At 42.4% G+C, this 15,779-nt stretch overlaps 1 long non-coding RNA gene across 1 annotated transcript in view; it reads left to right on the forward strand.

The window, feature by feature from the left end:
- Positions 1-105: 105 nt before the first annotated feature.
- The window catches only part of LOC142587077 (uncharacterized), a 37,821-nt gene continuing 22,147 nt past the window's right edge, over positions 106-15,779 (forward strand). Inside the window, exons 1-3 of the long non-coding RNA XR_012829347.1 lie at positions 106-281; positions 4,852-4,988; positions 5,045-5,121. This is a non-coding gene — a long non-coding RNA (uncharacterized LOC142587077). The remainder of the gene's footprint in view (positions 282-4,851; positions 4,989-5,044; positions 5,122-15,779) is intronic.

Here is a 15,779-nt window from a genome sequence, read left to right on the forward strand (position 1 = left end):
CAAATGTGATGTATCATCAGTGTCATGAAAAGCCTTCTTAGAAACACTGCTGAAGAGCCATAGAGGAATATATAAGTCCGTGCATTTAGGTTTCAGAGTAGAACGTCTAGCTTAAAAGCAAAGAAATGGCTTCCCTGCTTGAAATTAGTTTTATCGCATTTACCCTTATTGCAACAGCAAAAGAATGTAATGCAAATGTTAACAGTGAATGCCTTGCCTGCCCTGTGTGCCCTGTGTGTGGTGCCTGCCCTGGAAGCAGGCAAAAAAATGGCTTCTACAAGGTAATATTTTTTCGCTAACAAGTTGCTCTGAGAAGGCAATCATTTCGAATACGTTTGGTGTGCATGTGTTGCGTGCGTATGCTGCCCGAAACTGTCACTACAGGTCGACTGGCGAGTCGTCTTTCTTGTGTAATATTAGTGTTGTACTAATGTGCATTTGCTAGTGCGGAGCAGTAACTAAGAGGATCAGCTAATGATTGTCTAAAGACAGCTAATCTGGAGTTCGAGAAGAGGGCGCTTCAAAACTCCCTTCTTCCAGGGCTTCTGAAACGACTTCTGGAATTCCATGAAGAGTAACTAATGCCAAAGCGGCATTCTACCAAATTTATTTCCCGCAACGTATATTGTCAGCTGATAATTTTCGAACCCTTTGCTTGCGCAATGGCTAGTGTGGCGTGAGTAGAGGGGCTAGAGTAGAGCGGCGTAAGTGGCATGACGTGAGTTGTGTCTCCAAGATGTATACTTGGCGTCGTCGCATGCGTCATCAACCTTACTACGCCTGTTAATATCCCGCACATCTAATGAAGTGCCCCACAACAGGATTGGACACTGTAACGAAACAAGTATATTGGGCAGATTACCACGCCTAAATTATGTCTGCAAATAATATTTTTCTACCGGTGAGGTGTACGTTATTACATGCTTAGAATGTATGAAAATTCAGCCGGCAGGTTCTGCACACTTACCTTAACTCATATGGAATGCCCACGACGTCCTATACCTCGACTGAACACGAATAGTTACTGGTTCAATCAGTGGTGTAAGTGTTATTTGTGGAATGCGTGGTTTTATTACATAAATTATAGGTTATATTAATAACAAAACCCATAAATCTAACGTCTCCAACTCTTTCTTCCCCTACTAATCGAAGCAAGGTATGAAGTATATCGGCTGGTGTCATCGTCTTTCTCGCAAAAAATTTTGAGGTGCGGGTCATTTTGGCGCGTATGTAAACTACAACGTATCAGTGTTGTTTAACACACTTTTTATGCTACATGAAGTTTCAGGACCGGTTTACTATGAGAACCTGTAGTACTGCAATAGGCACCACTTTAGGCAAGCCGGCTATGACTGCACCGGTGTCCTCGGCTTCCGTAGAAGGTTTAGAGTTGATCAGATCAGTTTAGGCCTAGTCACTCTCACCTACAAATAGGTGGCTTCCGTTTGCCGATTTCCAGCAAGGGGTCCATTGCGCTGACGGCATTGTCGGTGGAAACAGAGTCGTCGGCAGACCGGCAGACGATTTAGTTGTGGCATTGCTATAGCCGTGTTTCGTCGTCGGAGCAACCCCGGTGAAATTCCCTTCGCTAATCACTGACGTGCGGGCAGTTTTCTGTTTTTTTTTTACCCATTCTCAAAAGTACATATTGCAGATTCGCACAATAAATATTAGATTGCCACTTTTCGTATTTGAATACCGATTTAACCGGTATAAAATTTTGCAAGACGGCACGCACCGCGACATTTATTATTTCGGTTCAATTGCAGTGCTAAAGATTGCAGCAAAGACGTTAAATAATGACAATAGGTTGGAATACATGCATATTTCTACATCTTGTAGCGCTGCATTAGACTACAGAAATGAGCTGATATGAGCGCTGAGGAGACAAGAGTTTCCTTAGGAAATGGTGAGTGGGACACGGAGAGCTGATACTGCTAATTTTTACAGCTGGTTCCCGCTCTTCGTGCTTTTCATCAAACATGCTGTAATGCTAAAAAGAGTCTACGCACAAACGACTCATTTAAAGAGTGCGTACCATTTTCGCAAGAGCATCCGCGTGTGCTAATATTGGCACATAACAAACTGAGCGAAGCGCGCTTTAAGTTAGAAGGAGTCCTAGCCTGTTTCAGCTTTCGCCTAATAGGCGAACAAATGTGTCAACCTAACGATATCCCGAAATCTTTGACAGGACATGAAAACATACATACGCAGCTACAAGTATACTTTGTGGCATTTCATGGAAGCGACAGCGTCTACGACCGGCAGCCATCGATGAAGAACTGCGCAGTACACGTGTTGCAAATGCTCGTGTGAGCGCCCCGTACGACATTGGGAATCCCCAGGGCCAGAACTGGAGAGTAAAAGCAGTTGGCCTTGTCCTAATTCCTTATCCTTTCATACAGTCCCGCCGTTAGTTGGTGCACAAACACACCGGCTGTGCTAAGCCTAACAACCGCTGAACTACCTCAGCTTCAATTCAACAAGAATGGCAGGCAAGGGCAGACAATCGTGTATTTAGAATTGCCCCGTTGATGCCGCCATCGACACCGGAATTCAGCTACACCTGGCCCAGTAGAAAGCAATGGTAGGCCGATCCCGGCAGTAATGCAGGCCAGAGCAATGGCTCATACCCCGTAAACAAGAAAAAAGGGTTTGCGCTTGAGTTTCCGGGTAACCAAATTCTGCTTTCTCGAATGTTGAAATTATTTTCTCGTATATTCAAATTACTATCCGACGCTATCTTGTCTAGAGGATGTATGCCAGTCGGACTTTAGGATTTTTCTGGCGAGTTTTACTTTGAGAAATTTAGTTAGTTCCGTAACGCTTATCTGCCACGCGGAGGGCCTGCGTGGTTGTGGCTCGGGATGATTTTTTTCTGACGGACGTCACCAAAGGCAGACACTGACAGCGGATTTCCTACGACACGGGGCCTTTCACGCTCTCGCGTTATTATGAGCCCAAGTCATGTCTTTGCGGAGGAACTGCTTCTCACACACGCGAACGTTTCGAAAGTCAAAAGACAAGCTCCCGGTATCCTTTGCGTCCGTCCCTCTCCGTAGCCGCACAGATGAAGTCTTTGGCATAGTTAGCAACGCCTTCTCTTCCGCACGCGATAATAGGCTGCACATTTCAGGAGCCATTCCACTCTGTCAAGGCTGATTACTAGCGAAGCTGTGGCACATCACACAGGGTTATTAAATGGTAAACGCATTTGTTTTCATCATGTAGTAATGGCACTGACAATAGCTTTGTGATTAATGCGATATATACTGATTGGCTTGGTTACAACCTTAGATGGAATCTTGGTCAAAGTTAAATTTATGTTTTGGAGTAGTTGAATACTTGGATTCGTGTGGCACTTCAAAGCGAGCTTTTCTAACACAAACTCAGGGAGCCCTTTCTTGTCTCGTTTCTAAATCTCCCCTATAAGGTCTCTAACGATAATCAGAGGGCTACTGTCATCGCAACTAGCCTACACAAAAGTAGCCATGAACATTATGCGCCTATAAGCTATTGCATTTCCTGCTTGCTTACGGAGGCGTGAGTCATTTCTTCCGGGGTTATGAGCCATTGATGACGGTAGTTTTTGTTGACGCATACAAAAAATACACGGAATTCCCTATCTATATGCAGCTTCGCTGTAAAAGCGCGAAGTCTCCTACTCAGAAACACAGGTAGGCGGGAACGCTGTTACCTACATACATACATACATACATACATACATACATACATACATACATACATACATACATACATACATACATACATACATACATACATACATACATACATACATACATACATACATACATACATACATACATACATACATACACACACACACACACACACACACACACACACACACACATACATACATACATACATACATACATACATACATACATACATACATACATACATACATACATACATACATACATACATACATACATACATACATAGCTCCAGGATAGTGCGGGAAAATACCCAAAGAATGCGAATGCATAAAAGGCCGGTGACAACTTAGGAGTCATGACCAACATTTTGAGAAACGCTGCACTAGATAATCTACCAAGTGTCCCATCTTAATGTGAAATATGGTAGACGCGGGCAGCTATCCCCACAGGAAAATCGCAAATCGTGTGGAATTTCAAAAGAATGGTTATTAAAATCTATGTTGACAACGCACCCGATGCTCCTCATTCAAGCATTACAGTACGATAAGCAGGCTAAGGTTCTCAATGTGACGCCTTTTTGTCTTTAGTTCACTACTGAGCTGTTTCTTTAATAAGTATACAGGGTGTCATGCGCACTAAGTATAGGTATGCGATACTTCTCGCCACGTTATGTGCTCTGAACATATTATTTTCGTAACTCTACCTGAACCAAACAAATATATTCTGGAAGATTTGTGATTAATTTAAGATGGATAAGAATGTTGTCTTTGATTTCTTGACCCTAGAATATTCAAGGCAATATCCTATATAGGCAGTAAACATTTCTTGGTGATTAATGCAACGAAAGTTCGAATTTTGTGATTATATTTAAATAAATGTAAACTGTTTTTACAGATAACTATCTAACCGTGTTTCGGCATTTGTAGTGTAAGAATTATACACAACACTGATTGGTCAAACAAACACCTTGAGACAAATTTGGGCAAAAGGGTGCGTGTACAAGAGAACATTATCAACGTTAGTAACAGCTTTGACGCAGTACTTGAATATAGCAAACAGGATCAAGGCTTTGCAACAGAACAGATGTTCATTTTTATTTCCTTAAAGTACATCTGCTAAAGGGTAAGTCATATTGAGAACAGAAATGCTGTGTTCTATATATTTGCAGATGTGGAAACAAAATAATCGTATGTGGAAGTTTTTTACAACTGAGCAAGCCAGTCTTTTATGTAGCAGACAGGATCGGCGGGGCATAAGCGAAGAAACAGTCAGGCTCGCTGAGATATATAAAAAAGATGGCAAAAGGTAAGACATGCGTACTCCCGTGCTTTCGAGGAAGCATCAATCCTTCTGTTTTGTAGAACACATATGGGCACTAATAATTGGAAATTCTCAACGAGCGCCCAAACCATTAACACAATGGCGTTCGTCGTAAAGGGTGAGTGATATTTTTACAACAGTAACTGAAAGGAGTATCTGAAACCCCTTTTCCGAGCGCCTCTTTTCCTGCTTCAATGCTTGGACAAAATTGAGTCAGACTGTTGAGTTGAGGAAGCATGTTATGTCTTGTGCAATGTCAATATGAATGTAAACGGTTGACACGCACGCAGCTCACACACATATTATATCTTAGAGTTTGCACAAAATCATCTGTACTTGTCGGTTGTCTGCGTTGATAACCTAGTATTGCAAAGCTGTTGAAAGATTACGTTATGTCTCATGGCCTGCTGGAGGTCGCGAACTTGCGCATTATTTGAAAACATCTGTTCAGCGGGTAGTTTGACAAATGCGACATTGCGTCACATGGAGAGTAGCCTCAGAGGCGATCAGGTTACCAGTTTAGGCAACTTCCAATATATTTACTCGGAAAAGCCGCGGATTCTGAAACATCCTTAATCTGCCTCATTTTCTTGCGCACTTGGCGAAAAAACTGATAGTGCCGCCCCTATTCATGCGTCCCCACAGTTCGCAGCAAAATGTCGAAGTTGATATACAAGAACTTTGTCTATGTAGTAATTTTTACGTATTAGGTGATTCAAGGCGGTGACAGAAGCTGCTTGGAGTTGGGCATGCGTAAAATGTTCTAAGCCATAAGAAGGAGATATCGGGTGGTGAGTGCAGTAATCCATGCGAGAAAAAGTGCAGGCGCAGTGCATGGGTCATATGTTTTACGTGACAACCGTCCCAAAGGTGTTTCGGTAGACCGCTGTTCTTTGGCACTAGCGGGAATTGCACGAGTTGTCAATTGTTCCGTGTTCTTATTCACTGTCCATAATTGCACGGGCCGATGTAAATGACTGGTAAATTGTCGTGCGTAACGGTATCATAAATACATTCAAGAGCATTTGGATGTACCCAAGTGAGAAATGTTTGAGTATTTCTTCGCCATAATGAATACATACCATTAAGGCATATTATAGTAGAGCGCTTAATAAATGCTCGCAAGTGATAGAGAACACTACTGGGATTTTTTAGAATAAAAAAATTAATAAACAGTACGAGTGGATGAATTCCCTCGAAACATGCCGGATAAGCCGTGTAGTAGAGCATCCACGGTTGATTGCTTAGGAGTTGTGATCTACACATTCTAAAATTTGATTTTTATATGCGTTGAGTCTGGCGCTGCAATCCTGCCTTGCATATATCTCACGTGCAATTTCTGTTGCACGCACCGTGGCTTTCGTATCATGTTTCCACAGTTTTTCTCTATCGCTGAAGCTAATAACATAAAATACCTTGTGTGTAACACTGAAAAAGATCACTTTGGTTGCAAATTTGCGTTGGTTGTGCCATGCAAGGCTCTTTATAATGATTATAAAAGTCTGTTTTATACCTGCCTCAGTGGCTATGGTGTTGGGCTGCTGAGCACGAGGTCGCGGGATCGAATCCCGGCCACGGCGGCCGCATTTCGATGGGGGTGAAATGCGAAAACACCCGTGTGCTTAGATTTAGGTGCACGTTAAAGAACCCCAGGTGGTCAAAATTTCCGGAGTCCTCCACTACGGCGTGCCTCGTAATCAGAAAGTGGTTTCGGCACGTAAAACCCCAAATATTATTATTATTATTATTATATATATTATTATTTTATATCTGCATTACGAATTTTAAGCTCCTCGTGCGTAACTAAGAGTGAATAACTCATTAAAAGAAAAAGGATTCTAAAGAACACTTGGCAGTGAGTTGCCTAAAAGTTGGCGGCTGCTCACGGCCCATGTATACTAAAGGAGTACTGCGAACAAGCTATCGAATTTAGGAAAAATAAATTTGAGGCTTTTGAAAAAGACGCGTTTGTACATGCTGGCACCATCTAAAATTCAGAACAAATTAGCCACCTGTTGCCATGAAGGCGAAGGAGGCCAGTGTCACAGGTTTGGCTAACACTTGTCACCTTTCCTTGGTTGGAAGAAGGAGTGTACACTGAATATATCAAGGCGTTCTGGGAGTTCTAGTCAAACGGCTGCTGGCCTGTCGTCTTGTTCTTTTCCATGTGCCCTTCTCACGCCATTTTTCTAAACGTAAATATTATTGAGCACAGAATACAGAAAAGTCATTTTAACATGCTCAGATTCCCTCTTGAATAACTTAGTTCATCTGAAGCCAACGAGGCTTTCCTGTGTAATAAATGCCAGTAGAATGACTATCGTTACTAGTCAAGACCAAATGTTAATTCGCTAAAGAGGCAAATTTTTCTGCTCAGAAATTGCTATTGTAAGACTAACGATTCTGTATAAAACACAGTTTAGTGACAATAGTATAAAATGCACCAAAATAATAAAATATATAAAGATGCCATGAACTGTGGCAGTGGATCTAATGCACATCATTTTACAAATAGCTGGCTACCAGAAAGGATCGACAGCAAGTTCTTTCCCACAAAGCTTTTCCCGATGAAGCAGCGTATTTTCTTAAGCACTGAATGGGCAACCGTAGGGCGACAGCTCCAAAGTAACGACGACTTGGTGGATGACGACGCCATATGGCGAGGCTCCAATTATTATGAACACATGGGGTTCCTTAGTTTGTAAATATTTGAACTAAACAACTATCTTTACTGTAGCTAGCTTAAGGCGCCAAAGAACGACAGACCGTTATAATGAGTTGATACCAATTTTTCCAAAAAGAAGTTCCCTTAAAATATTTTTACACTCCACCGCCATTAAAATACACCCGCTGCGACCTGCATTGAGCACGCGGCCCTGGGCACGCCTTCATCTGCGCAATGCTAGGCGTAGCGCTGCTGCCGCGGTGGTTATAGCTTCTTGTACAGCTACCAAACACTGCTTTGCTAACTTCAGCTCTACCTAGGCAGGTGAGAATACATTAGGGCGATTCCGCGAGAGATCAACACGGGTCAAAAATTTCATATTTTAGATTTCATTGAATATTTTATATTTTATGCGCATATCACTAGGTAGCACTAAAGTGAACGTGGCTTCTTTGCCAAATGAATATTTTAGGAGGAAAAAAATAACGAGATTCTTCAGTGTGGAGGTGCCTATTTAATGCACAAGGCGTTTTCACAAATTCACAACGATGTGAAATAGAGTATGTTGCAGCTACAAAGAATATATTCTTGTGTGTAAAACCTAGACGTAAAGAAAGGTCAGCTAGCACTGTTTCAGGCTTCCGTGCAAAACGGAAGTACTTAAAAGAATTGCCTAATTTGCTACAATCTTCAAAAGTTGCTATATTTACGATTTTTTATCAACTAAACCAATACATGTAGCCTTTTTAAATTTGCTGGACTGCGAGACCTTAACCTATTCAACAATTGCGCTGAATATTCTTGCTGTATCACAAATTACCATCTCTACAATTAGCCTTAAATTTGAAGTTTTGACAAAAATGAACGCTATTTAATAAAGAAAATAAAGAAACCCCATCATAAATTTTTCTAAAAATCTCGTAAACAACTATTCACAGGCACGTGAAAAAGAATATTAAAAACATGTTGCATTATTTTGTTTGTAATCACAATACAGGTGGTAGAAATGAGAGCTTTGCCAGAATGCAGCAAGGTGCTGAGGAAAAAGGACATCGGGGTAAAAAGAGCGTGCATAAGGCTCTGACTAGCCTAAACTTGACCGTAATGGCTACATAAAGCCAGTTTCGGTAAACTATAGTTATTTCAACCACGCCGTTCTAGAATCTCTGAATTTCCGACATAAATTCGTGTAGTCATAACCTCTCCTCTGCCATCATTGGCGCCCATATTTAGTTCACGCTTTCAGATGCGGCTGCTGTAAAAATTGTCTCTTTTGATCGAGTTGATAGAGTGTAGAAGAATGGGAAGTGAATCCACGGTAGGCGATGAATTCTTACCGGAAGAAGACGAACTGGGAGGTAGAAAGGAGTGCCTACATCCACTTGAAACTTTGCCTCACGTTCATCAGCAAAAGTAGGATTCGCGACGAAGGAACATTCGCCCGGTGCTAAAGCAAATTCAACTCGGTGGCACTGCAAGGTCCAAATCTTACTTCGTATAGTGCAAGCACCATTTGGACCCCTCAGGTACCAAATGCGGCATGTGCACCGAATGGTTCGCCAAATTTATAGAAACCTATGACATGTGCTCTTCGTACCAAAAGCGAATGCGCTTGTTGACTCTACTGCGAAGCCAACTGGAGTGCCGAAAAGTTCAAGCTCCCATTTCAAATTTGTCAGCCTACATGACATACAAATCCCGACGTTGGTGCGAGAAACATGGAATATGGTCAGCACCAGACGCACCTGAGAGAACACGGTTGAACCCAACAGACGTCTAGACCACTGTGGAATATTAAACCAAAGAAGAGCATGGATGCGCTCGGCATAGTCCCAACTAAAAAGGACGTAGTATCTGTTTCGATTGATGGAAACAAACAGTATGCTGCCAAGAGATTGATGACCCGCTCGGTGCGAGAGACATATGGTCTCTTTAAAGAAGCCAATCCGGATACATCTATTGGGCTCTCAAAGCTTTATTCTCTCCGGCCGAAATGGGTTCTTCTTGCTCCACAACGAGAAGTGTACCTTTTCATGTATTGCGCCAACGCCACACAGTGTGTTTCCGCGCTAGAAGAGCTCATTGAAGGTGCCTACACAATTACCCACCTCAAAGAACTATGTCTTTGCACCTCGCCCACGACCGATTCTTTCCTGGGCGATTGTGATTATTGTGCAAATGCGGACGCTTTTACTACTACAACTTTGGGAATCCCTGAAGAGACAGAGGTAAACAATGCGGTATGGGAAAATGGCGACCTCGTCAAAAAGACTCCCCAGCACAGGCTACTACCTTTCTCCAGGAGCTTGGTGCATGGCTTGTCAAGTGGATCACCCATGATTATATAAGGGCATTCAAGCATCAGCAATACACGACGCCAAACGGAATCAACAGCACGGATCCCGTGCCTTTGACTTTGCGGAGAATTGGACAGCTGTTGTACCGAAGGACGTACAATCATACCATTGGCACAAAATAACAGGTCTCGCTATTTAAGTGTGTCGTCACGAGTAGCGGATCCACTCAATGTTTTGCACTTCTCAGTGATGACGTATGTCATGATGCTGTACATGCTTGCTTTGCGCTGGAAAAAATCTATGAGTGCATGAAGGAAGAACTTCAGCTTAGCAAACATGCTACATACGTGTCTGACGGCGCCAGTAGTCATATCAAAAACAAGTATCAGCTTTAGGAGCTGTCACAGAAGGAGCACGCGTCAACAAAGTGGCTTTTTTTGGCCACAGGACGTGGCAAAAACGCTTGCGATGGTGTTGGTGTCTTAATAAAGCCCCAAGCCTCACTGTACAATCTCGGAGCAAACAGCACTACAGTCATTAGGTCAGCCTCTGAAATGGTGACGCAGATCGTCGCAACGCTGAAAAACGTAAAACTGCTTTATGCAGATGTGAATGAAGTAGAGAACTTTCGCCGCCTCAAAAGGAACCAGTGGAAATGTTCGCCACGTGTTCCGGGCATACGGTTATGGCACATTTGGTTAAGCGAGCCTTACGCCACCAATTTCGATCGCGTTGTATTAGTGTATCGCACTGCTGTAGGTAATTGGAAAAGGATCAAGCCTTTCTGAGCGTATACAGCGGGTATGCTCGAAGTTCCTTGTGCCCTCTCCCTGCCTCCATGCAGCATGTGCGGATCATCAACAAGTGTGCACTGACAGGTAAGTAAGTCAACAGGCAAGCTACTGTGCCACTGAGTATTGGATTCGCTCCATTAGAACTGCGTGATCCGGCCCTCTGGATCATCTGGTCCTATAGAAAAATGCGGAAAGAGCTGCCAGTACTGCAGCGCTTCGTAAACTTAGGACGTGTTCTCAGCACGCTATCATCCTTTAGCATTCGTCAGTGGTGCTTCAACAACTATCCCATATATTGTATACCGGCAAGTTTGGCCGAGAGTTCATCTGGTCCTGCCAATACTTCAATGAAGAAATAAATGCTCTACTTGAGGCTTTGCACAGAAGGCAATTTCCTCAAGAGTGCGCGGACCAGGTAATGTTTCGCAAAAGACCCAAGTAGCATCTGAAAGCGGAAGTCTTGTGCTCCTTTCCAGCTTTTCTAAGAAACTGGGAACTTTCCGACAAGTGCTGATCCTTAGGGACTGTGAACTTTTGATTATATAGTATTCTAACAGTTACTTTTTTATTTTTCTTCAGAGGCGGTAAAATAAGCAATCGCTGGAACTATCTGCCAGCTAACCCTGCCTTAACCAACACCATCGCCACTCCCACCACCGCCTCTTAGGTTGTATAATGACGTTCATGTAATGACCAGTATGACATTTTTTGAGGCATTTACCTGCCGTGCATTCAGTTACCTGTGTACATTAATACAGAGTTAACTGTTAATTCTGTAGCACAGAAAGAAATAAAAACCCTGCATTAACAGAAGGCACAAATTATCTACGCTGCACTTGCTGTTAAATAAAATGAGCCACGTAATGGTTACGCTGACGCTTCGTTATTGCCATTCAAGCGAATAAGTTGTGCACTAAACGAACTTTTATGCAGAAGTATTAATTATAAGGTCAAAACTGGCTTTATGTCGCCATTACGGTCAAGTTTAGGCAAGTCAGAGCCTTATGCACGCTCTTTTTATCCCGATGTCCTTTTTCCTTAGCACCTTGCTGCATTCTGGCACAGCTCTCATTTCTACCACCTGTATAGTGATTACAAACAAAATAATGCAACATGTTTTTTTAATATTCTTTTCACGTGACTCTGAATAGTTGTTTACGAGATTTTGAGAAAAATTTACGATGGGTTTTTTTATTTTCATTTTTAAATAGCGTTCATTTTTGTCAAAACTTCAAATTTGAGGCGAATTGAAGAAATGGTAATTTGTGATACAGCAAGAATATTCAGCGCAATTGTTGAAGAGGTTAAGGTCTCGCAGTCCAGCAAATTTCAAAAGGCTACATGTATTGGTTTACTTGATAAAAAATCGTAAATATAGCAACTTTTGAAGATTGTAGCAAATTAAGCAATTTTTTTTAAGTACTTTCGTTTTGCACGGAAGCCTGAAACAGTGATAGCTGACCCTGCTTTACGTATAGGTTTTACACACAAGAATGTATTCTTTGTAGCTGTAACATACTGTATTTCACATCGTTGTGAATTTGTGAAAATGCCTTGTGCATTAAATAGGCACCTCCACACTGAAGAATCTCGTTATTTTTTTCCTCCTAAATTTTTCATTTGGCAAAGAAGCCACGTTCACTTTAGTGCTACCTAGTGATATGTCATAAAATATAAAATATTCAATGAAATCTATAATATGAAATTTTGACCCGTGTAGATCTCTCGTGGAATCACCCATTAAAATATGCACATTGTCAATACCGCACATTGCAGTGTATGCTATTGGTTATTATTTTCAGACCACTAGGAATCAGTACACCACGGCAGCCTAGTCATTATGAAAATTTGCAGTGCGAACTATCAAACACGTCTAAAAACGTAATATTTCCAAATACAATGCTTTATTTTGTTTATAAACGTATGCGACGCTATTATCTTAGAGAGCAAACAAAAGTAACCTCCCAAAAATGAGGGAAAGGAGTTGATTGGGCTGTTCAAACAATGCTGCGGGTTTCAAAGGCTTTATGTTTCAAATACTGAAAATGCAACTCGTGCAATATGCAACAGTATAGACTTCTTTCTCGTTTCTGGTGTCATTTCAAAAACAGAAACAAAAAACACCATGCTGCTGCTTTTTAGAAGCAAGCACGAAAGTAAAGTCGTAAGCATACATTTACCATTAAATGGTGGCTGAATAATAGTCTGGACATACTGCACGTAACTAAGTGTTTAGAAGAAAAAAAATAATTTGAAGTAAAAGAAATTTGAGAATTAGAAATAATCAATAAAGCAACAGAAATATACTAGCTGAAGTCATTTTTATCTTGAGAGTTAAAGAGTAAGCTTTAGCGTTTATTGAGGCCGTGAACGCTATTCATATTGCCTATCGATAATTTATTGAACACAGACAGGTACTTATAAACGTTCATTTTGTAAGAAAAACAAGCCTTCAGTGGCACTGGCACTGAATGTTATCACCGGCTGCTACTGAACGCATGATCAACATTATTTCTGTGGAGAACTAGAACCCATACAGCATTCACTGCTTTAAGAGACATAAAACTGTGCTTGGGGAGGACCGATAATGGTTTTGAATATAATATGCAAAACCTTGTGCAAGATATCTCACTTCAATGCTTTTGCTGATTTTTTTGTTTTTTTTTTCATTTTATTTACAAATACCTCACTAGTTCCACTCAGCAGTATTATGTGAGGGGGACTAGACAATAACTTTTAACAAGAACAAAAAACACGAAGTTGATGAACCAGGCATTATACAATGGCGAAACATAGTAGGTACGGTGTAACATGGGTGCAACATTATGTGGACGTGCCCTGCATCGGCTCTATCTTTTTGAATGATTCTGCAGGCACTTTTGGCAGGACCACGCATTGAAGCTCATCATCAGATTCGTGAGGTTAACCCGAATCGGTGGATACCTTTGGACTAGGTGGGCCAGCATTTCTTGGACTTCTATAGCCTCTTTTCTGTGCATCGCATGTGGGCGCCACGCTGGGCCTAACGCCACGTAGGCCTAGCGAGCCCGCCAAGCCGGCATGGCCGATATACGCATGGACGACGAACTCTCCTCGGAGACGGAAGACGGCGAGGAAAGATTGCGTTGGCAGGTGGTCACCAACCGAAGATCGCGATCTGCTAAAAAGACCTGGGGAGCTGGTGGAGCCGCCAATTTGATCCAAGAATCACTAGGAAAGGAGATCGCCAAAATAGGTGCTGCCGGGGCCTACAAGCTCAAGCGCCGGATTGTGAAGGCGTCAAGAATGCCGCAACTGCCGGAGGGGCACAGGAACATCGTCGTTAGGTCTCGGGGAGGCCTCAACCTGAACAAGGTCAGCACAGTTATTGGAGAAGCGATCGTCGAGGCAGCCGGACGTACAGCAGACCAAGCGAAGGAAGACATCGTCTGCCCCAACTTCCCACAGAGTCCGGTGGTTAGTACACCGGACTCCTCTCATGCTGAAATGTATGCGAGAATCAAGTACATTACGATCATGGAGGCAGAATATGAAGTGAGCGCTTATGAAACAACCCCCACTCGACATGCAAGGGGGTTATTAGAAGAGTGAGCCTCAATGACAGTCAGAGTGTGATCACGAAAAAGATTGTGCATGAATACAACCCAACGCCGTTGGCTGCACAACGTATCAAACCTACGGGATGGGTTATTGTGCTTTTCGACAGATTCAGGGTGCCCAACTTCATCAAATATGGGTCAACCCTCGTGAGGTGCTCTCTGTACAGGAAGCAATTTGACGTATGTTACGCATGTGGAAGAATCAGACACAGATCAGACGTTTGTCCAACACAAAAATGGGATGAGGTGTGTAAATGTGTAGACGGAAGGATAAAACGTGGAGGGTATTGGAGTCTGCTCAGGCATCTGCTCAACGAAAAAGGCACTAAATCGAATAGACGTACGGCAGTGGCGAAACTGGTACACCAGGAAAGTGAGACTGCAAGCGCAGAGATCATAATGGAGCGATTGGCTACTAAATACTTGCCTAGCAGGAAAGAAGATCAGAATGTGATTTATTCCGATTACTTAGGGGTAGAATGCAAATGTATGGATCAGGAATTCACCGAAAGTGAGGTACGCACGGCACTGTATGATCTGAATAGTAGGTCAGCAGCTGTCCGGATGGCATCTCTAACAGATTGCTTAAGAATTTGGACGACGAATCAATAAAATATCTGACCACATACATTAATGATCTATGGAAAGATGGGGTATATGCAGAAGAATGGAGGACGGTCAGTACTATCTTAATACCAAAGCCGGGCAAGCAACTCAACTTGGATAATCTGAGGCCAATTTCGTTAACATCATGTCTAGGAAAGACAATGGAGCATGTCATATTGAACAGGTTAACGAAATATGTGGAGGACAATGACATCCTACCGTACAATCTGATTGGTTTCAGATCAGGTTTGTCCACAGAAGATGCCATGTTGTTAATCAAACATCAACTCCTATTAGCTAAACCAAAAACTCTCGAGCTCTCTTAGGGTTGGATGTCAAAAAAGCTTTTGACAGAATTAAGCACAGAGCAATACTTGAAGTGATTTCCGAACTGGGATTGGGGAGATAACTATGAAGTGGTCAAAACCTTTCTTGGCAATCGTTCAGCTCACCTTAGATTCGGGGATATTAAGTCAAAGAAGATAGATCTCGGTGACAGAGGGACGCCACAAGGGTCGGTCTTGTCACCTATGCTTTTCAACCTGGCCATGTAAAAAGTAGCAAAGGGACTAAAAGGGATAGAGGGCATTCACTTTACCATTTATGCAGACGATGTGACTATATGGACCGCTGAAGGAAGTATGGGATATGCGGAAAGCAGACTTCATAAGAGCATTTATGAGGTAGAGTCTATTTTAGAAGACATGAGACTCAAATGCTCTGCTAATAAGTCTGAACTCCTTGTACTCAAGGTCAGAAGAAGGGGTAGAACACCGAGGGGATACGTTCCTGAGGAAGAACCCGGGTTAGTACTA

The sequence above is a fragment of the Dermacentor variabilis genome, chromosome 7, assembly GCF_050947875.1.
Source record: "Dermacentor variabilis isolate Ectoservices chromosome 7, ASM5094787v1, whole genome shotgun sequence".
Taxonomy (NCBI): Eukaryota; Metazoa; Arthropoda; class Arachnida; order Ixodida; family Ixodidae; genus Dermacentor; species Dermacentor variabilis.